Source organism: Bidens hawaiensis, unplaced genomic scaffold (genome assembly GCF_021521415.1).
Source record: "Bidens hawaiensis isolate Kalapana, Puna unplaced genomic scaffold, B.hawaiensis_p1.1 tig00054789_1, whole genome shotgun sequence".
NCBI classification, from domain to species: Eukaryota; Viridiplantae; Streptophyta; class Magnoliopsida; order Asterales; family Asteraceae; genus Bidens; species Bidens hawaiensis.
In genome coordinates, this window is record NW_027499861.1 from 64,741 (window position 1) to 89,564 (window position 24,824).

Sequence of the window (24,824 nt, forward strand, 5' to 3'; positions counted from 1 at the left end):
AAATACCCTACAAATTTAAGGCTTCAAAAGTGTAAAAACTAGAAAGAAGAAATTAGAAAGAAGAGTATAACAGTGATAGTGTCATTTATATTTAATAAAATCCATAAAAATGAAATTTTAATTATTTTAAAAGAATATATTTGATATTGGTTTTTGTTTTGACAGATATAATATTTTTTTAAAATTTTACGAGCATATATCAAATCGTCTAAAATTTTCCCTTTCAAAAAAGTAAATGGTCGCTAATCCGTTTCCAAACAAAAAAATGATCCAAAAATGATATGTACGAGACGACTCAATCTACTTGGCCCATACAACCGTATCAATCTCAGACTGTGCAGCCCGATATAGCTCTAACCGATGTTTTGACGCCTTTGTATTATCACCGGATCTTCATCCAACATTTTACCCAATTGTCCTCCCTACAAACAAAATAAATCAAAATATCATAACAACCAAAATATTAAAGTTATTACTTCTAGTTAACCTATATAAAACACAAACATACCTCTTTTGCCCCCAACTCGGTGAAGAAACGATCGAGTAAGCTTCGTTTGGCTTCACGGACTTGACAATACACAACAGATTTAGGAATGGAGTGTCTTAAAGTTCCAACCACCATGTGAACATATGACAAAACATTTGATCCTGCATTTTGTGTTAAATAAGATATGAGTTTTTAACAATGTTATGACTTATGAGTTGTGTCAACAATACATACCAACGCGACGAAGATAAGTGTCATTGTATCTATCGTAAATCGAGTGAATTGGATTCCCGCCCTTCTCAACGTCTTGTGGTAGCTTCCGGAAGAAATCAACAGTCAAGTAACTGCTTTCCATGTCAACTAACTGTAATGTAGCTCTTTTGCTTTCAATCCTCATTCTGTCTAATGACTCACATGCTGCATTCATAACTTCCACCTTAAGTGAAGGAAATTGCTTCAACTCCTACATTAATCAGCAATAGCACCAATTATAATACATGAATATTAAGGTGTTATTATGTCACACCCTCAAAATCCACTAACGGAGTTTTACCGTCAGAGGGTGTGAACTAACAGGATCGGAATCATTAGTTATAATCAAACCATAAAACAAAGTTTCAAAACCATGAAAAACGTTTACGAGTAATTTAATGCGGAAGCGTAAAAACCTTTAACCAAAAGTTGCGTCACGCAGGACGACTTAAAACCAATGATAACCGTTAAAAATAAGTTTGCATAACAGAAGCGTTTTCAAGCAATGCATGTTCCTAAACCGCGCGCCCGCCTCGGCTACCTGAGAATAACATACTAAAAGTGTCAACACAAGGTTGGTGAGTTCACAAGTTATATAAAAATAAAGCGTTTAGCGTTTGCGTTCAGCGTTTTGCGTAACAGCGTTTTGCGTTACAGCGTTTTGCGTTACCAGATAGTGTTATGTCAATTATATATCTATAGGTAGCTAGCCTATAAAACAAGTATCACTAAGTGTTCGACACCGAAGCTGACTGTTTATCATTTGCCTTGCCACCAGGTCATCCAGATCATGGTATGTGTTTAGCCAAGATTACACCCGCTCGACCTCCAGTCGAGTTTAGCGTTGGGTGGGGTTTGTCAAACCCAGTAGTACTACTCAACAATGACTCGCTATTATCCAATATTAAACGGTTCGATGTGAATGAAGGACTTTGGTTAACGCGTTTGCCACTTAGTCTTTACAAGTGATATATAATCTATATTAACAAAATCTTAAATGCGTTTCGGAGTATGTTATCTCCCCCAAGTGAAAAGCGTTTAAAAAGTTTAAAAGGGGAAAGTGAAACTCACTGTTTGCGAAGAAATTCCCAAATTAAATCACCAAGATGCGCGTCACAGAAAAACTCTCTTTAGCGTTCTAAAACAACAAAGAGATTTTTCTAAGTGTCGGAATATTATCGAGTCTCTAGACCCGGCACATAATACCTATGCACGTAACATGTTTCGTGTTTCGTTTGTGAATCGTGTGTGACTTTAACAAGTGTATTTGTGATACGTTACATGTGTAAGCAATTATTTACGTGTCACGTATTCATAAAGTACATCACTAGCAATTACTCCCTGTAAGGGCAATTTGGTCAACACATAACAATTAACTAGCAACTATTCCCCACGAGGGCAATTTGGTCAAATCATTACAATCAATTAGCTATTATTCCCCACAAGGGCATTTTGGTCAAAACACGACAATTAACTTGCAATCATTCCCCTCAAGGGCAATTTGGTCAAAACACGATAATAAATTAGCAAGTACCATGTTTCATGCATTTTCACAAAACTCAGCAGCTAGTTTCACCGAGACAGAAATTCTACTTGAAAGATTGTACTATTCCACCGATCATAGCATCTCAATTAATTTACCAAAAATCATCACAGAAGCATATATGTCTTAGGTTTCCAGAACATATTTTATTATATTTTTATTCCACATAGTTTTCTCACAATCATCAAATCATTACAGCAAACTCATAACAATCAAATTCATGCACAACAGAATGTTATTTGCAATTCCCGTTAAACGAAAAATCCAATAAATGCAAGACCACTTGGGTTAGGTTCCTAACTCAATGAGTCAACTTCCAGAAGTGGAACCAACCCAATTGGTCTCGTAGTTCATGAGATATAACATTTACAAAACAACCTAACAGCAGGTCTAACAGCTCAGCTTTGCACAACGTTTTTGTAAAATCATAAAAGTTAACCTTTACTTGTCCAAAAATTACAAGTTTATATTCTTTAGAAACTAGACTCAACCTAGTTTACTGTAGTATCAATAATCTCAACCAATTTTCACATTTACACCTCGTTACAGTCAATTAAACATCAATAACACAATCTGTCCAGAAACTGTTTGCATCCAAACTCAACATATCAACTATCTATGGACCATCATGCATTCATATAACACTCTAGACTCCATAATCACTATCCATGCACATCAATTACACCTTACATACATGATTAGGGTTTTTGTTTGAACTCAAATCAAAGACACAAGCAATTAACATGTAACAATATTCAATCTAGTTATCAAATCATCATCAATACATCATCCAATCAAACAAAATCATATGAACACAAAACCATATAAAAATCGGCAGCTAGGGTTTGTAATTAACCCAATAAAAGTCAAGATTAAGTATAAAGGATGCATAGGATAATCGATTATACCTTCCTAGCACTTAATTCTTCAATCAAACACTTGAATTCTTGGTTGTATGTGTGTGTATAGGTGACGGCAGCCAAGGGAGGGGGAGGAGAGTTTCCGATCAGGACTTGTGGGGAAAAGAAAATAAGTTAGGGTTTAGTTATTATTATTATTTATAGAATACTATGTTACACTTTGGCCCCTCCACTTCTAAGTATTACTTATCTAGCTTAACTAACTTGTTTACATCTTGAGTTAGCGTTTTATACTATGTTATCACATAACACATATGTCTACACATAATTATCACATAATTATTGTTTTGACGTTTTTCGTTTATTCGTCAATCGTTTGCGTCAACTCGTTTGCGTTTCGGTGCAATTCCCGAAAGACTACACATGTAGTAAGTGTTAAGCGTCATTTAAACCCTAGTTTAAATGTAATGAAGTGTGCGTTATAGATTCAGTGATCTTAAGTTTGAATTGACGGAGTTGAGTTAACGGAGTTAAATTGAAATTGACGATTGTCACATATTATCACACAAAGGGTCTTTGAAGACTCACCGCGGTCTCCTTAAATGACTTTCGAACCAAATCCTTCAGAATACTGTGAACCTGAAATCAATAAAAAGTAAAACAACAAAAAGATTTCAAGTTGTTTTTATCAAAAACTAGGGGTGTTAACGAGCCAAGCCGATCGTGAGCTACTCTAGATTGGCTCGCTAAATGCTTGAATTAAGCCGAGATTAAGCGACATCGAGCCTAAAAATAAGCTTGCTTTAGTAAATGAGCCCGAGCCCGAGCTTCATTTACGGAGCTTGAGCCTGCTTACAAGCCTATTATTTATATAATTTTATTTAACATGTTAAATACATATTTATGACAATTATAATTATATATAAAACTATGATGAAATAATGAGATAAAGGTGTACATAAACTAATTAATCAATAATAAACTAGCTGATCCCAAGCTTGAAAACCTACTCACGAGCCAAATTTTAAAATTAAAGCTTGAACCAAGCAGAGCTTTAAAAATAAAACTTGATAAAAAAGCTTAGCTTAAGAAACAAAGCACAAAATGAGTCGAGCTTTAGAAATAAAGCTTAAAATGAGCCGAAGTTTAGAAATAAAGCTTGAATCAAGCTGAGCTTGAGCCTAGACGAGCTCGGGCCTAAGCTTTCATTTTAAGAAATGAGCCCGAGCATGAGCTTCACTTATCGAGCTCGAGCAGGCTCGTGAGCCTATGATATCTATATATTCAATATTATATGTTAAATATATATTTATATAATAAAAAAATCACATAAAAATTTATATTTATGATTAAGTAATAACTAAGGCAAACTCGAGCTAGAAAATCTACCCACGAGCAGAGCTCAAGCTTGAAAACCTACTCACGAGCCGAGCTCGAGCTTTAGAAACAAAGCTTGAAACGAGCGGAGCTTTTGAAGTTTAAAAAAGCCGGGCCTGCCTCGTTTACACACTATCTAATACATATTTGTAGACAATATGCAAATGATTTTAAAGGATACAGAAAGTAAAGAAACATATTAGTTGAAAAGAATTACATATATTTGCATACATACCGCGTCAACAACTGCCTCAGCAGGAGGTTTGATGGTAACTAAAGAAGATTCAATAAGACGGCGATAGCCTTGTTCAGGGGCTATTAAATGAGGTTGGTATCCATCAGCTTCAGTAATTAACTTTCTCACATTCTCCAGTGAAAGTTGCTTGTCAAACTGTAATCTTTTTAAAGCAGCAGGTAGTTGATTATCAAATACACCACACTTTTTCACCACCCGGCCGTCTGCAAAAGTTCATAAAAAAAATTAAAATAACTATCAAGACTCGTGAAATGGTTAAAGTATTCTAATACATACATGCCATCAAGATGCTCTTTAAAATCTGATCAAAAGCACGACAGATCTCCATTATCATATATATTTCGCCTGAAAAACATAATATAAACACCATACAATAAATATAAAGAAAGAACAAATAAATATAGGAAATGCTCAGGCTTGTAAACGAACTGAGCAAATGATCAAACACGAAATGTTTAACGAACATGTTTTGTTGTTTCGTGTTCGTTCGTTTAGAAAACGAGCATGTTCTTGTTCATTTATGTTCGCTCGTTAATAATATAAACGAACAGTTCGTAAACCTAACTGCACAGAGAAGAATGAGCTAACACCATTAAAAGTAAACGTGAACAACAAATCAACAATGTGTTTGGACTAAAAAGGTAACAAAACTAGACTAAGTTGTAATGAGTAATATTTTAATTTCTAAAACGAGAATAAATTGTAGCGGGCTTAAAAATCAAACATAAATGAATTAAATGAACGAACGTAAGAAAACATTCATGAACACAAAAGAACGAACAAGACTTGCTCATGTGCGTTCTTTTAACTACATGAACAAAAACTTTGTCCATGTTTGTTCGTTTATTAAATAAATGAACATAAACCAAACGATTCACGAACTTACCCCGGCATCAACAGCAATGGGCTTCCCAAGGCGGCTTGATTCTGTTTCAAGATCAATGATTGTTCTGCTAATAAGAGACTGAAGACCCGGGATTCGAGACTTAATGACAGATTCCAAATGCTGAAATTATGAATCATTGTGAGAATTTGTATATCTTTTGAAAGAAAACATAAATGCTGATGAAAACGATTTAATCTACCTTGGAAAGCAGTTTTCCTAAATGTTCAGAGCCCATTCTGTTAGCAAGATGACTATATTCAGGTGAACTAGTGAAATATTCTCGTTCTCTCTTTCGAGCAGAAATCATGTCAATGTTTTTGTTGATATCAGCTTGAGATCGGTTGACCACACCTATCCAAGGGAAATTTAGCCTATATGATCTACCTTCTAGTATCTGCCAAACACAAAGAACGTGGCCGACAGTTAAATCGGCCTAACAAATTTTGCATATTGCCGTAGGCTTGTAAAGTAACCAAATGAACACGAACATGGCATGTTCTTGTTTGTTCGTTTATCTTTAAGCAAACAAACAAACGCTTGTTAACTGTATAAACAAACGTAGACGAACGAATATAGATGAAAATAGATGAATGACCTAAACTGAACTAAAACTAAATAAAAGTAAATGTGAACAACAATATGTTGGTCCAAAAGAAATTATTAAAACTAGATTAAACTGTAATGGGCCTGATTTGATAAATGTGAACGAACGGCATTAGATAAACATAAACTAATGAACATAAACGAAGTTAAATGAGCGATTGAGACATGTTTTCACGTTCATACATTTAACTACATAAACAAACGTTTCTATCCATGTTCGTTCATTTATTAAATAAACAAACTTCCCCCTGAATGGTTCACTAAATGTTCTGTTTGTTCACAGACCTACAATTCTACATATTGGAAGTTTGGAACCAGATTTTGTAGTGTAATAGTCATATTGAAAGTAAAAAGGTTAGTTGTCACATTAGCACTTTCAGGAAAGAAAGTTCAGTTTTATAGCGTAAACTCAAAATATTTGTGTTGTGAAGTAATATGCTTGATTCAGATAATATATAAACTGTAAAGTGAAGGCTGGCTTACATTAGCTGCATCAGTACCCTTGTCCATAAGATCAATCTTTGTCAAAACACCAAAAGTTCTCTCCCCTGTGTATTAATTAAGATGTTAACTAATTAGAAAACTAAAATTATCAAAAAAACAAATAAATAATAACATATTATGGTAAGGAGAAGATACGATTATATATTACCTTTCGGGTCCACTTCACGAGAAATTTTGATAGCATCGGATGTTGCAAGGTGTTGGTTAGCAGGAGAAACTGCTAGAATAATGCAATTAGGCTGCAAGAAAACAAGGATAATATGTAACTCCGTATTAATTATGATATAATAATACATTACCTAAAGAATTAAATGTCCAGTTTTTAAGGATAATCTGAAAATAATATACCTTCTCAATGTAGGACCGTACCAAATTCTCAATTTCTTGCACAATGCTATCTGATTGACCGTCTATAAACATCATATAAGTAAAACTTTAAGATTTGAATATTTGATCACAGAAATGTTACCACAATAGCAAAGTGAATTAAGTAAAACTCACCAACAGCTACTTTTGTAAGACCAGGAAGGTCAATCAGGGTCAAGTTTACAACTGTCAAATATATAAAATAAAAGTAGTAAGTTGTTGTGACCAAGAGCTGCAGAAAAGATATTTTATGGTCATAAAACATGATTATAGATTTATATCCTACCATTGGGAGAATATATACTGAGATATATAGGAACAGATGAAATCTGTTTGGTACGACCCGTCTCTCGGTCAGTTTCATCAGCAATCTCCTTCCTCACAGCAGCTACACAACATAAAACCTTGAGCTTTGCATTTCAATAAAGCTTGCAACTTATATTGAATAAAATGCCATATAATTATGTTGATCATACCAAAATCAGTGAACCTTTTTCTTGGCAGGTGAGCAAACTCTGCATATTCTCTTCCTTCTTCAGCCCTATGAAGTTGTAGAACAAGAGGACACCGTGTAACAATCCCTGAATATAGATGTTTTCTATTGCTATAGTTAATTATACACGGATTTATGCTACAAATTTGAATATTTAATTACAAGATCCACGAGGCAAAAAATCCTTCCCTACGATACTTTCCAGCACAGATGACTTTCCAGAACTCTTTAAAAAAAATTATGATGAGCCACATTAATCATTTAACATATGTCACATCTAGGGGTGCAAAACGAGCTTAGCTGATCACAAGATACTTGAGATCGAAGCGATAAAAGCTTGAATGAGCCGACCTCGAGCCTCAAATAAAGCTCATTTAGTTATCAAGCCGGAGCTTGAGCCTTGTATTAGAAGCTCGCTTAGGCTCATTGAGCTTTAGCGAGCCTTGTGTATTTGCAAGTTTGACCAGTTTTAGACTTCTATGTACTGATTTCACACAGCACAGCCGAGCTCGAGCCAGGCTTTTGCTCGATTAACGTACTACATGAGCTCGAGTCGAGCATAGGCACGCTTAAAATTCTTCCCAAAATACACACAAATATTTGAAAGCATATATATAAGCTAATTAATAACTGACAATAACAGTTATCAGGAGTTAAATTAGATCAATTAACACTTCAACTCAAAATTTATAACAAAAATATCTCATACAAAATTTATAAAACGAGCCGAGCTTAGTAAGTCATAACGAGCAGAGCTCGAGTTTTAGCAAAACAGCTTGAAACAAGCCGAGCTCAAGCTTAGAAAAAGAGCTCGAAATGAGCCTAGCATGACCCTAATTATAAGCATACATTACACAATTCAAACGAAGATGTAACAACAAACGATAAAATGATAACAGTAATCATCAGGAGTAAAACCAGATAAATTAACACTTCAACTCAAAATTTAAAACGTATACTGTAACATCAAAATTCATAAACATGTATACACACAAACGTAACTTACGTAACTCTATATACCTAATCCAGTATAATCAAAACACGTTGCTAATTGTATATACCTGACCGCCTACGACGGCGATGGTAGGCAAGGCGTCCCAAAGCGTAGGAAGTTGAGTGGAAGATTCGTCACCGAAATCGCCTAACGCTGTGCATGCTTTCTGTAGCTTGTTCACCAGATCGATCAGTGTCTCCATTGCAAACAACGGTGGTTGATATATCGATCGATGATGATATTAATGTCGAATGAGAGATGATGAAGATCGATTGATTAGCTAGGGTTTGAGAGTGAGAGAATAACGGACGGAAGAAAAGATCAAAACAAAACTGAAGAGGTAGGTCCAGCAGAGCCCAGTTGGACCCACAGACTCACCTTGAAAAGGGACGTCTGCGCAGTTCAACCCGCAAGACTCCTTAACGGACGTCTGCGCGGTTGAACCCGCAAGACTAAACTAAAGGAACGTCTGCGCAGAAACCAACTGGATCAGCAGGACCCACCACGCTCAGAGACGTGACGTCCTCACGTGCTGTACGCAAGCTGTCCCTGCAGGAAACGCCTACCAATGGTTTTCAGGTACTCCGCCTGTTCCCGCAGTTACGGATACCGGCCATCAGGGAAGGCCACCCGCGCAGCATGGCTACACGCACAAGGCTTAACTCTCATAATAATTCAGCAGTCACCTGAAGAAGGAATGAGCAAGCCGGGAACATTCCCGCACAAAGGCGGGAGGGGGAATACTCCCGCCCAAATGAGCCAGTCCGTACGATACTGAGGATCTTTTACTGTACCTGACGAGGTATGGGCAAAAGATCTGTCCAAAGATACGACAGCTCATTGACAACAGTATGGCGAGCAGTATGCTCTTGTACTGTATGTCACTATTAGCCGCTACCTACTCACCAACTCCTGACATACCACGTGCCTAGCCTGTAGTTGGTGAAAAAGGAATAGTGCACAGCAGGCCTGGTCACTATCAGCCGCTGCCTACTCATCAACTACCAGCATGGCACGTGCGTAGGCCACTGTTGGTTGAACAGGAATAGTACTCAGCAGGCCACACCTCCTTGGAAACCTACCTTCGGCTATAAATACCACAAATGGTATGATCATCATATCATAACATATCTTATCATATTATACCTGATATCTGCTCTAGCAATCTCTTAATATACATTTATATTTAAAGAGCAATCTAGTCTGATTCTCCCGCCGGAGGGTGGTCACAAGGAGGAACCCCCCCCCCTTCTCAGTGACAAGCTCACGGTGTCTGTTTTGCAGGTTATCAGAAGAACCATCTTTACCGGGTCTAACCCCTCGTGGGAAACATCTATCTAACCCCCAGGTTATCCGTAATCTGCCCGGGGTCCGGTTAGTGTTTCTTCATTGGCGCCATCCGTGCATAAAAGCTAGAACTTCATTTTTCTCCAGTTTTTTCAAACTTCTGGAAAGATGGTTAAAGAAACTCCGGTAACCACAACCCCAGCTACTGGGGGGAATACCGGCTACACAGTTTTTACAAACACTACCCCGGTTACCCAAGCCGGGGCAAGTGAAGTAAATTTTACGAACACTACCCCAGTTACCCAAGCTGGGGCAAGTGCAGTAAATAATCGCTCACTGGGATTCACCGATACCCAGTTAGAGAAACGAACAAGACCCCCGCCAAACACTCGATGAAGTTAAGGCATGGGCGGAGGCACGTCAGAAGGAATTCCAAGCTGAGTTGGACGAACGCTTGCGTTCCGTCCAACAGGCTGACGAATTCGAAGAATACTTGGACGATGACTCGGAGGAGTCCGACTCCGACGCGAACCCTCGCCATAGGGCAAAAGGGAAGCGTAAGGAAACGGACTCCCAACCGAGAAGGCGTTTTGGAGAAGCCTTCAAACCAAAAAACACGAATAAAATTGCAGCTTCGATGTGGAGACTACATGCTGCGTAAAGAACGAGATCCCGAACCAGGTATCGGCTCGATGGCACTCCCATCCCAACAACATGGAAGGGAGCTCAATTACACAGTTTGCATGTAGATCAATTCCAAATTTGTAAAGAAAAGGCCAATAGCCACTTCTAATGGAAATGATTCTCCTTAGAACATCGACGCTGATGATTTTACATTTATACTTTATGAACTATCAACACTGATGCCGGTTTTCACCGCATACATACGTGTGGAAGTCGTTGCATGGGGAAGGCGGCAAAACCCGCATAAACCCAAAAAACGGCAAACCTTCACGCAGGTCAGTTGAAGGGGAAAAGTTCAGTCATCCTACTAAATGAAAGTGCCGGTCTATCCGCATGAATCATGATAGAGGAAACTGAACACTAACCTATTAACAACCGCGCGTCGAACGGTTAATTTATTCAACACGGATATGCCGGTCTTCACCGCATAATTACGTGGAAAGTCGTTGCGTGGGGAAGGCGGCAAAACCCGCATAAACCCAAAAAACGGCAAACCTTCACGCAGGTCAGTTGAAGGGGAAAAGTTCAATCATCCTACTAAATGAAAGTGCCGGTCTATCCGCATGAATCATGATATAGGAAACTGAACACTAACCTATTAACAACCGCGCGTCGAACGGTTAATTTATTCAACACGGATATGCCGGTTTTCACCGCATAAATACGTGGAAAGTCGTTGCGTGGGGAAGGCGGCAAAACCCGCATAAACCCAAAAAACGGCAAACCTTCACGCAGGTCAGTTGAAGGGGAAAAGTTCAGTCATCCTACTAAATGAAAGTGCCGGTCTATCCGCATGAATCATGAGAGGAAACTGAACACTAACCTATTGACAACCGCGCGTCGAACGGTTCAAAACAGAATTTCTAACAAAAGGATGAGGAAAACCTACACGCAGGTCAGATATAGGTAAAGTTTAGCCATCCTACTAAGTGCAAGTGACGGTCCTACCCGCACAATCACGAAAGAGGAAGCAAAACTTCACACCTATTATCTACCACGTTCAAAGGTTAACTTATCCTAAACACTTAGAAATTTCAAAAAAGGATGAGGAAAACCTACACGCAGGTCAGATATAGGTAAAGTTTAGCCATCCTACTAAGTGCAAGTGACGGTCTTACCCGCACAATCACGAAAGAGGAAGCAAAACTTCACACCTATTATCTACCACGTTCAAAGGTTAACTTATTCTAAACACTTGGAAAATTGCTAATTTAAACTAAAGTATGCAAGTCATATAACGTTTACAAAGCAAGGAATCCAACGAAAGTAGCGGTCTTACCCGCAAAAAGATTTATATTTCACAATGATTCATTACAAGAATGGCCGGGTAACTACCCGCCTACAAGAAAATAAATCTATACAAGCTAAATCTATCCTAGCAGTGGGAAGGGATCTTCAGGATCAGGCTTCAGGGCCACTTCCACTTGGACCAGCACCATCAGTAGATCGTGGCAGTTCAAGGAAAGCTTTAAGGATAGCTAGCCCATCATCAGCAGCAGCAACTTGGTTCACCTTCTCCACCACCGGATGCGGGAAGGCGGCATACTGATTCACTGCTTGGTCGTAAACAGCTTCAGTATCAACATTGTACAAAGGGAAGTTGGAAGGCGGGATGCCTTTCTCAACGAACCCTAGACCAAGCAGGAAGCCGGCCTTTTCCCCATCCTCGTGAGAAGCGTTGAGGGCTGCGCTCATAGCATCGTCATAAGACGTCTCTGAGAAGACCCGATGCACAACCTACAAGAAAATATACAAGTATCAAAACCTTTTCTATCTACAAAGAAAAGCGTAAAGAAATGAAAAGCATACCTGAGACAACGCTTCTCGAAGAAGCCATTCCTTGGCAACCAGAGCTTCTTGGAGGGCAGCTTGAGCTTCGTTACGGGCGCGTTCGGCTTCACTCTTGTTGAGGTTGGCAAGCAACACTTCTTTAGCCGCAGCCTCTTCGACGCCCTTTAGCTTTCGCTCAGTATGGTCAAGCACCCCCCTCTGGTCCAAGATCTCCTGGAGCTTTTTGGCGTCTTCCATCGCCAAGGCATCATGAGCCTGCTGGAGAGCCTCTAATTTGGCTTTAAGCTCTTCATTCTCCACGCGTAGAGGCTCAGCAACAGCTTCAGCCTTGGTGGCCCTCTCGGTTGCGTTCCTTACAGTTTCCTTAGCCAGCCGAAGCTGTTCATTAACAGCTTGAGCAGCCTTGGAACGGGCCTCGAGCCGGGCCTGAACTTCAACCTCGAGGGCCTTGAAGGCCTTCTCCTTCTCCGCAGCCACTGCGGTAAGTCTTTGGTTCTCCTCCCGGACAGCCCGCGCCTGAGCTACTTCCTGAAGGCGAGCTGCTTTTAACTTGTCGTTTTCACGACAAAGCAGCTCGACGCGCGGCTGCATCCGGGACAGGAGAACCCGAAGCTCATTGGTTAGCCTACCCTCCTGGTAGCTAGCCATGGCTTCCCCCAACGCACCACTGGGAGCAGCGTGACGAGCCCATTCCACGCACTCCACAGGGGTGCGAAGGGTTGTTCCTCGGCGAATGTTCCATCGTGGAACATACACTTCATTGGAATCCGACACTGCAAAAAACATAAAGCAGTTAGGAAAAGATGATAAAAAAAATATATATATATAAAATGGGCCAAAAGAACCCTACGCACCTGTAGGGTCAATAACAGGCCGATAGCCGCCAAACCCATCACCTGAACCCAACGGAAATCCATCCAAGAGGTCAGGCAGATGGGAAGGAGGCAGAGGTTGGCGATAAGCCCCATGCATACCTGAAGGTTCGGCCGTCGTTGCCGATGACGGAGGCATGGTAGAAGCCGCCGCGGTCGTCGTCGCGGAATCCGCAGCAAAAGTAACCGCAGGCTCGGTGAAAGATGCGGTAAAAATAGCACTCACAGCCGGCGGTGACGTCATCACAGCTGGAACAGTCGGCTCAAAAGAGTGAGCAACTGAACCAGCGAAAGCAGGCGCAGGCGCCTGGGTCGTCGCCTCAGGTAGGCTGACCAAGCCTACCGTCATGGGCGGGGTGCTCTGCGCTCCACCCTGGAATGCGTCAACATCCACGCCTGCACAAAGAAGAAAAGTGTTAATGATAAAGCTATGAAGTTAAAGATAAAGGAAGTTTGTACTTACGGGTTTTCTTGAGCCTAAAGGTACGGAGAGGCGGGGACGAACCCGATGGAGCCGGCCTCTTTGCGCCGCTCACCGTCGTCTTCTTGGGCTCTCCGGAGGTGACAGTCGCAGCCTCCGGAGCAGTGGTCTTATCACCACCGGGATTCCCCGCCAACTCTTCGCTCTCGGTCTCCGAGTCAGACCGAGGCACCGGATCGGCACTGGAGGCCACCTTCTCCTTCCCCTTCCCGCCGGCAGCCTTCTTCTTCCGCACCAACGGAGGACCATCTGCGGATTCCTCATCAGAACATACGATTAGAGGAATTCCAGCAGAGGTTTCAACATTGAGGGGTCGAGGGTCGAATAGCGCCTTACCTGGCCGCCTGGCGCTAAGGATCTCATGGCCTAGCGGATAGACCTCCACGAACCGATCCGCCGTTTGTTCTAGGATGGGCAAATCGTTCTCGTCTAGAGCGCGAGTACCCATCCGAGCGGGACCGTCAGCCTCCCGCGGGTTCAGGAGCGACTGCAAGTCGTTCCCCTCTGAAATAAACAGGAAAGAAGATTAGAAGAAATTCTAAATTAACAAAGGGAAACAGAGCATACCGTAAGGAACAGAGTTCGAACCGTATTCAAGGACGATTGGGATCTTTTGCGCATCCGCAGCCTTCCACACCCGGCTCATCCCCAGCATCACCATCCCGGACTCCGCAAACCGGTAAACCGGAGATTGGACTCGGGATATCTTCGCAAACCATTCCGCCTCCTGGTAGTTGGAGGCGTGAAGGCTGGGAAGTGCTTGCCCATTCTTGAATTTCATGGCAAGGGGGATGGCGCGAGCGGAGATGTAGAAGAACTCCCGCTTCCACGAGCGAAGACTGCGCTCGGTTGCGCAAATCTTCAAACCCTTAATCCGGGTTATCAACGTGTACCACCCCTGGATGCACCTCCAGTTGTAGAAGGTCATCAGGCGGTCAACATAGGGCTCAATGCCCAGAATCCGGCACACCCACTCGAAGTGGCGAACCTTGGCAATCGCCATCGGATGCACCTCGGTCAGGTGCACACCGTGCCTCTCAAGGACACGGTAAACAAACTTTGTCAATGGGAACCTAAGATTCCCATAAACAAAGAATGCAGCATATACCCCGATCTTGCCTCTGGGGGCATCGTACACCGTCTGGTGGGGTTCAGGAAACTCAGGCTCGAGAGACTCGAGCATGAACTTCCTGACGACGTACTGATACAGATCGACAGGCAGAGCACACTGGCACTCGCCAGCAGTACTCTTGTCATCGGCTGTAGACTCGAGATCACGTGAAGACATCTTGCAGAAAGAAGAAAACGATTTCAAGGGAATGCTCGACTAAAAAGATGAGTATTCGCCGGAAATCGTTTTGAAGATGAAGATGAAGAGTGAAAGTATGGATTACAAAGAACCCTCTCCCTCTTTATATACTAATCGCAATTAATGCGATGAATTTAATGCGGAAGAGAGAGAAATCAAAGGTGCAATGAAACTATGACACGTGGCGAAAAGCAAGCTGGCAACAGCTGTTGAAAGGACGCGTACCATTAATTTCGCGGCCACGCGCCCGAAAAATCGCCCACGCGCCTGAAAAAGCGTCTGGAATGACCATGTACTGTCACGTCACCATAACTTCCTGCACGTCCTGACACAGTCAGAAGAAACCGTCGCACGACGTTTCAGAGGTTTGGACTGTTCTTATCCTTTCACCAACTCTTCGAATTTCAAAAAAAATTCAAAAAGATTCAAAAGTAAGCGGGAAAATACCCCTTACCTTGGCAACCAAGTAACTATAAGACGGGTGCGGGTACAGTGTCAAGGCAAAACCCTTCACATACTTAGCACCCGCAGGGAATTGAAGCCAAAAATACCTCGGCAACCAACTATAAGACGGGTGCGGGTACAGTGTTAAGGCAAAACCCTTCACATACCTAGCACCTGCAGGGAATTGACGCCAGGAATACCTCGGCAACCAAGTAACTATAAGACGGGTGCGGGTACAGTGTCAAGGCAAAACCCTTCACATACTTAGCACCCGCAGGGAATTGAAGCCAAAAATACCTCGGCAACCAAGTAACTATAAGACGGGTGCGGGTACAGTGTTAAGGCAAAACCCTTCACATACCTAGCACCTGCAGGGAATTGACGCCAGGAATACCTCGGCAACCAAGTAACTATAAGACGGGTGCGGGTACAGTGTCAAGGCAAAACCCTTCACATACTTAGCACCCGCAGGGAATTGAAGCCAAAAATACCTCGGCAACCAAGTAACTATAAGACGGGTGCGGGTACAGTGTTAAGGCAAAACCCTTCACATACCTAGCACCTGCAGGGAATTGACGCCAGGAATACCTCGGCAACCAAGTAACTATAAGACGGGTGCGGGTACAGTGTTAAGGCAAAACCCTTCACATACTTAGCACCTGCAGGGAATTGACGCCAGGAATACCTTGGGAGTAAAGTAACTATAAGACGGGTGCGGGTACAGTGTCAAGGCGAAACCCTTCACATACCTAGCACTCCGCAGGGAAATGAAACCAAGAAGGATCTTCTGGGCCATGCTTGCGCAAACGGGAATAACATCCCCGCATATCGGGAACGTCGAGAACTAGATTGTTTGAAACTTCAAGATGGAATTGGTGGTTTTAACATAATTGATCACTATGTTCAAAACTACCAAAACCTCATGGAGAATCGAAACAAGAGGTACTCAACGCTCCTGACTTGCGAGGAGGTTACAGACCTACCCGCATCATACCCAAAGATCAAGCAGAACAGTGGGAAATTCTGCGTGACATTAGGACTTCCGTGGGAAGAATCCCCATGGAAAACCTTAAAACTAAACCCTTTTCAAAAACCCTTTGCTTAAAGTCCAAAAGTTCACCTCACTTTATTAAACATTCATGAGAAGAACATTGGACTGGGGGGACTTGAAGAGGTAGGTCCCAGCAGAGCCCAGTTGGACCCACAGACTCACCTTGAAAATGGACGTCTGCGCAGTTCAACCCGCAAGACTCCTTAACGGACGTCTGCGCGGTTGAACCCGCAAGACTAAACTAAAGGAACGTCTGCGCAGAAACCAACTGGATCAGCAGGACCCACCACGCTCAGAGACGTGACGTCCTCACGTGCGGTACGCAAGCTGTCCCCGCAGGAAACGCCTACCAATGGTTTTCAGGTACTCCACCTGTTCCCGCAGTTACGGATACCGGCCATCAGGGAAGGCCACCCGCGCAGCATGGCTACACGCACAAGGCTTAACTCTCATAATAATTCAGCAGTCACCTGAAGAAGGAATGAGCAAGCCGGGAACATTCCCGCACAAAGGCGGGAGGGGGAATACTCCCGCCCAAATGAGCCAGTCCGTACGATACTGAGGATCTTTTACTGTACCTGACGAGGTATGGGCAAAAGATCTGTCCAAAGATACGACAGCTCATTGACAACAGTATGGCGAGCAGCATGCTCTTGTAGTGTATGTCACTATTAGCCGCTACCTACTCACCAACTCCTGACATACCACGTGCCTAGCCTGTAGTTGGTGAAAAAGGAATAGTGCACAGCAGGCCTGGTCACTATCAGCCGCTGCCTACTCATCAACTACCAGCATGGCACGTGCGTAGGCCACTGTTGGTTGAACATGAATAGTACTCAGCAGGCCACACCTCCTTGGAAACCTACCTTCGGCTATAAATACCACAAATGGTATGATCATCATATCATAACATATCTTATCATATTATACCTGATATCTGCTCTAGCAATCTCTTAATATACATTTATATTTAAAGAGCAATCTAGTCTGATTCTCCCGCCGGAGGGTGGTCACAAGGAGGAACCCCCCCCCCCTTCTCAGTGACAAGCTCACGGTGTCTGTTTTGCAGGTTATCAGAAGAACCATCTTTACCGGGTCTAACCCCTCGTGGGAAACATCTATCTAACCCCCAGGTTATCCGTAATCTGCCCGGGGTCCGGTTAGTGTTTCTTCAAAAACGAATTAATTAATTAATGTAACGGCAAATGGGGATGATGAGTTCGGTTAATGTTTATGGAAGCTACAAGCATATTTAGGGAATGAACGTGTGTGCATGTGGACGTAAGTCCGTAACCGCGTCTCTTTCTGGCTGGGACTTGTGCTACACGATTTGCTATTGGGTTACTCGAGATAATTGGGCTTTATTCGTTGGTTGTTTAAAAAAATCTAATTCATATCAAATAAAACTTTACTTTTTACTGATATTACTTTAATTAGGCTGGTGGGTATTAATCAGTGGACAACCTTCATTGGTCCTACGTGGCAGCCCTCTTATTCAAATGAGGCCACTAAAGTAAACCCCCCCCCCCCTTCTTCTTTCCTCAAAGCATCTACGATAAGCACCCCGGAAAAACACCTAAAAACATGTCAAGTCGGATGTCATGTCATAAAAATATCATTCTTTAAAAACTAATAAAACTCACGCAATAAGGAATCCTAAAAACACCTAAAAACATTGTCAATGCATCGTCACCTTTAACAAAAAAAAATAATATATTCAAGCCCCACCCACCCCCAACCTGGCCCCACCACCTTCAAAAGGTGATGTTTTTGATAGTTCATATGAAAAAACTCAACTAAAAAACGCATGATAAAAACATCTACAATAAAAAAAACTGATGATGCAGACAAGCACCAAAAAACATCGCCTAAAAATGCCTTATTGTGGATGGTCTCATTTCAGTAGTGACATGAGGCCACTGACCATGGTTACGCTCAGTGGCGAAGCTTGGACACCAATGTCGATGGGGCCAGACTCAAAATGCATTTAAAAAATCATAAACGAATAAATGAGGGGGGCCTGACTCAAGTTTTTGATCGAAAACGGGTAAATTTACACTACATATAAAAAAATGCAAACGAAAAACGACTAAATTTACATTGTTGCGTGAACAAGCAGGGGCGGGGGCACCCCTGTCCCTCAATATCCTTCGTCACTGGTCACGCTGGTCAATGGCCAATCAATTTTTTTTTTCAATATTTATATTATTAAATAGTGGAATGATAGAAAATGATGGAAAATGAGGGGGAATGATCCATAGCCCTCGTTAAAGGGTAAGGAAGAATGAAGAAGACAAAGCCGACGTAGCGTTGACGTGATGATCAATAAAGGGGTGATTCAAATGAAACTTACTTTTTAGCCATATAATTTAAACTATATATTAAAACTTATTATTTTATATGAGAAATGTTCAAATAAGAAGTTTGATTTTCCTAAAAAAGCTAAGAATGAAGGTATTTTAGTCTACTACCTTAATATTAAAAACACATTTAATTTAATTTAATTTCATAAACCCACTTAATTAATCTTAAAAACTCACTTAAATTTTCACTCATCTTCTACAACCACCACCGCCCACCGCCACCACCTTGCCCGAAAAGTCATCGGAAATTGCGACGGAAAATAAAACACAATGGAAAACGCTATGATAAAACACAATGGAAAAAACATTATGAAAATAAAAACAGAATGACAAACATAATTAAATAACACAATGTGAAAAACACAATGCAAAAAGCAATATGAAAAAATAAAACACAATTATATAACACAATTTTGTAAAACACAATTTTGGTAAAACATAATTTGTAAAAAACCAACGAATAATTTTTATTTTTATATAGCAATATGGTACTCATATAAAAGATAACAAAACACTCGTTATTAAGGTGAAATTGTTTTTTAAAAAAATTCCGTATAAAAAAATTGACTTTTTAAAATGATGGGGAATTTGACATGTGTCTTGCATGTAGAGAGCAAAAGTCAACAAATGTGTTATCCATGTTATGCCCTTACCCTTGTTTACACTTGATTTTCTCTCTAATCTAATCTCAACCATTCAAGTTTAAAATGAATGGACAAGATTATTTCCTATCATTCCTACAAAAACTAATCTTCTTATTATAACTCAACCCTTTACATTAATGCAAGTTTTATTTTTTGAACTATAAATTTCTTTCATACCTTTTTGTTGGATTTGAAGTTTGAACAATAAACATCTCTATTAAACCCAAATATTAAAGATTTTGCTCTTGTAAATGGATAACCAAATCACTGGTACGTGAAAACAAGTTTAATGCAATAATTTGATTATACAGGCATTGTGTATGTAATGCGTGCATTTTATAATTGCTTTTTATAATACTAGCATTTAGTCCGATTCAAGTATTCATCAGTAGGTATAAAATCATAGTTTAATGCATTTAAAAGGTTTACGGTAGATTGTGTAAGTCTTGTTAGTTGGTATCTAGTTCGTTATTTAAATTAATTAAAAAGTAAAAGGCAATTTGTGATCCAAATTGGTCTAGATTCAAACATATGATACATATACATACATATCTATATGATTTAATGCAATGTAACACACCATATAAGTAACGGCTTTGTAGCATGAATCACACACATAATTCAGATTTTCAACTTTACGGTCATGACTATGTAACATTCTATGTAGTCTCATGTGTCATAAATAGTGTCATTTGAAAAAGAAAAAAAAGCTTTTAAATGACAAGATCAAGTATTCATTGTTGGTCCTATCTTCTTGCTAGTTTGACTTGTTTAATAAAATTTGTCGTTTGAAAATATATATATATATATATATATATCATATTAAACATGAAAGCTTGTTTGACACTTCACTATTACCAAATTAGAAAATATTAGGGGGAGTATTAAACCAATGCTAATTAGGAAATATTGATAAAACACAATCCAAAACTGATCACTTCTGTTTTGATGACTTTTTCTTTTACTTTTCGGTCAATGTTAACTTTTTGGTCAACGGTCCATATTTTATCTTCTAGCTTTATGATGTTCTCCAATTCTTTGTTAATCCATTTGAAGCATCTACTCTTCATGCCATGCCATGAGTCCAAATATTCCTTACATCTATACTACCCAACTCGAACTTTCTTAGCGTATTTTGGTCAGCGTCTTTGTTAGTTGTATGATCATGTGTTATGGTCTGTGTGCGTACCTGCGTGGTGGTGGAGCTGCCACATTGGCACCATGGGAACACCACCAGGGGCGGACCCACATAGTTTCCATCGGGGTCCCGGGACACCAATGTTTTTTAAAAATTACTTAGAGACGATATATTAAATTTTGTAAGGACCCTATAAAAATTAATACTTGGAACCCATACTATTAAGGCTGAACTAGTCTAGTGCAAAGTCCTTTGTTTTTTCTTTGAGAGGTTGCAGGTTCAAGCCTCACCATACCCAGTTTTTGTTGTTTTTTTAATATTCTAGTCAATATTAGTTATTTAGTTAGGGTATTTGTGTTTTTTCTTTAGTTTATCCCATATAACCATTATCACTTTAGTTTATCCCATATAACTATTATCACCATGCAACATATATAATGATAACATGAGTTTTACATATACTTAAATTATTTATCTTGTGTATGTATATTATAATTGATCATTTATTTGTGTAAGAGTTAGTTTTTCATGTCTTGGTTATTCATGTAAGACCATATATATATAGCTTATGCTTATGTTTTTCGGGTATGAATAAAAATGAATTAAAAGTGTATGTTCTATCTAGTTTCTAATCTATATTCTTTCTACTTACTCGTTTCCGATGACACCATATTTTCGTGTTTTATTATGTTCCTCCTCTCGACCCGACCCGAATAATTACCGACCCAAAAATTTTGTAAACCGGAAAAATTGGGACCCCATTGACAAAAAAATCCTGGGTCCGCCACTGAACACCACACCCAGTGGCGAAGCTTGGACGAATATGTCGAGGGGCCGGACGAAAATACACATTAATAAAACCATATACGAAGGGGGCCCGGATCAAATTTTCGGTTGAAAATGGGAAAATTTACACTACATATAAAAAATGCCGGATGAAAACGGATAAATTTACACTACCACGCAAAAAAACAGAGAGGGCCAGGGCCACCCCTGGCCCCAACTATCCTTCGCCACTGACCACACCAATAATAGGTCACAAAACTCATCGATACTGTTTGTGATCGTTAACTTGGTTAAGTATACAAACAACCACCTAATCAACAAGTTATAACTACGTTTATAAATTCTAAGCAGGGTCTTCCCTAGGGCCGTCCAAACCGCTCGTCGCTCGAACTCGCTTGTCGCTCGCTTGGAAATTGCTCGAAAAATGCTCGCTCGCTCGCTTTTTCGCTTGATTGAAAACGAGCCGTTCTGCTCGGTTCGGTTTGTAAACGAGCCAAGCAACGAGCAAAGGTCTGCTCGATTCGGTTCGGCTCGAATATTTTCAGTCTACTTTATATATAATTATATATGAACAAATATATAAATATGTAGACAAAACACATAAATATAAGCTTACAATTATTTTTACCTCTTTAAAATTTTATATTCTGTCAATTTTATAGTTTTATTTGTTCGATTCAGGTTTTTTGAATACTAAAAGTTTGTTTACATGATCATTATATCTCACTTCAAACTTATTTTTAATAAAAAATTACAATATATTACACGTTTTTCTTAAAACTACTAATTTATTTATAAAATATATTATTTACAACATTCAAATTTGTTTCTTATTGAAAATTTTAAAGTGAAAAATAAATAAATAATGCTCGAAATCGCTTGATGTTCGATCGAAAAATGCTCGATTCGATTTTGGCTCGTTTCGGTTTTTGCTCGGTTCGAATTTCAGTCGTTCGGTTCGGTTCGGTTGTAAACGAGCCAAGCAACGAGTAAGTCTTCGCTCGGCTCGGTTCGGCTCGTGAACAGCCCTAGCGTTCCCCAAGAAATTAATGGTCTTCGTGGGCCTTGCACAATTTATAAATATGGGCCTCAAAATATATTAAAGGAATAAAAAGCTCATATAATGTATAAAATATATTAAAAATAAATAAGAACTTATGGGCCTTAAACCTTATTAGGCATTGCACAATTGCATTGCCCAACCCGCACATACTCTAAGTCGATCTTGATTCTAAGCTATTAGATTCTTTAAATATTATAAATATCAAAAGTTTAATGCATGCTTCATAAACCAACTTCAAAACTTTTAACATTAAATTACATGAATGAAAATGACAAAGCTCTAAACACCAATATCTCTTTCAGATTTCCCAAATAATATTGTTTTTTCACTTGGGCACGTGAAACACACACAGGTGCATAAATCGGGTTTTTCTAATATTCGGGTTCGGGTATGAAATCGGTTTCGGATATGATCGGGTATTGAAAAATCGGGTATTAAGAAAAATCGGGTAGGGTATTGAGAAAAACTCAACCCTATGTACCCGAGTAGGGTATAATCGGGTTCATGTATTGGAACCGGGTACGACCGGGTATTAATACCTGGTTATGAATTTGTAAATTATTTATTTATTTTTAAATTTGTTTAAAATTTAAATTTCCTTTGTAATTTATAAAAATAATTAAACTATATTACAAAACCATAAATCCACTTAAGTACAAATTATTTACTTAATAATATGCATTTAAAAAAAAAACTTAAACATAAAAGGTGTGAAGTAAACATAAAAATATAATATAAGAATTCATGTATTATTTTGGGTATTAGAAAACTGTTATCGAGTATAACCGGGTATGGGTATGGGGTATGACCGGTTTCGGGTATAAATCGGGTACGGTTCCGGGTACGGGTATTGAGCTAAAAAGAATACCCTATCCATACCCTACGGATAGGGTCGGTTCCAGTTTCGGGTATAGAACTCCCGGATATTAAAAAAACCGGTTCCGAGTATTTTTTTCGGGTCCGGTTCCGGGTACGGTTTTTTTTTTCCACCTGTACGCACACATGTGAACACTTTGTTTCTTTCAAGATGAAGAAACCGACATATGGTGACCCAAGGGTTTGTGAATAATAATTTGTCTAGAATATTATTAGCCAAGTTAACGCAATTTTGACTTTTACGGTACACCACAAATCGAATATTTTCAGTTTGATTATCATTTTGATATGTATTAACATAAGTTTTACAACAAAATGTAAACTTATTGTCAGTCTATTATTACAAACAAAAAAGAAATATCCTAAAATGTACTATTAAAAATTTTAAATGGGACGGTTTGCAATGAGATATTTGAAAGAAAAAAACGCTATAAATTATTTATTTTTAGATATAGTTACAATGTGTCTTTAATAGCGTCAAAATAAACCCAATGGAGAGCATTAATTACATTAAGGTTGTGTTTGTTTTTGCTTCAAAGGTCTGCAGGAGGGTTATGTCTGCGGGCGCGCAGACATAAGTTTCTGAAGACAGTTTGTTTTAAAAAAAAGATCTGAAAACTGCTTATATGGTCTTAATAAGAAGCTAATATCCAACATCTTCACACTTCTTATCATCCTATCAACATCCAATGTCCACCACCACCACCACCCAACGTGCGCCACCACCCGCCACCACCCCCCACCGTCCGCCACCACCACCACCCCCCACCACCTACCATCCATCGCCGCCACCACCACCCCCCGTCCGACGCCACCACCTACCATCCATCACCACCACCACCACCCACCGGTACCACAACCCACTACCACCACCCACTGTCTGCAACCACCACCACCATCACCACCCACCCGCCACCACCTTCCACCACGGTCATCACCACCGCCGTCCACCACCACCCACCTTCACCACCACCGTCCATCGCCACCATTACCCACCATCTGCCACCATCACCGTCCACCACTCACCACAACCATCCATCACTACCGTTCACCGCCTACCATAATCGTCTACCACCAATCGTCAACTACCACCCACTTCCATAGTCCGTACACACTACCAATTATTTTAGCAGTTTACAAACGTTAAATGGCTTCTATTTATTGTGATATATATGATAGGTTACTAATTTTCAGCTTATGCAGACGATATCCAGTTTATAAAACAAACAATATTATATTTTCAGATTGCAGACCTTCAGACCACATCTTCAGTTGCAGACATAAAATCAGATGAAATCAGATTACAGACAGTTTTTGTCTTCAAAAACAAACAACACCTAAGTGTTATAATCATATAATAATATAAATATAAGTTCATAAAAATAATAAGCATTTTGCGTTTAAAATGTGTTCA

General features: G+C 40.0%; 1 pseudogene; it reads right to left on the bottom strand.

Annotated features, from left to right (window-relative positions):
- Nucleotides 1-216: 216 nt before the first annotated feature.
- On the bottom strand, nucleotides 217-8,826 carry LOC143600688 (phragmoplastin DRP1A-like; annotated as a pseudogene).
- Between the last annotated feature and the right edge of the window lie 15,998 nt (nucleotides 8,827-24,824).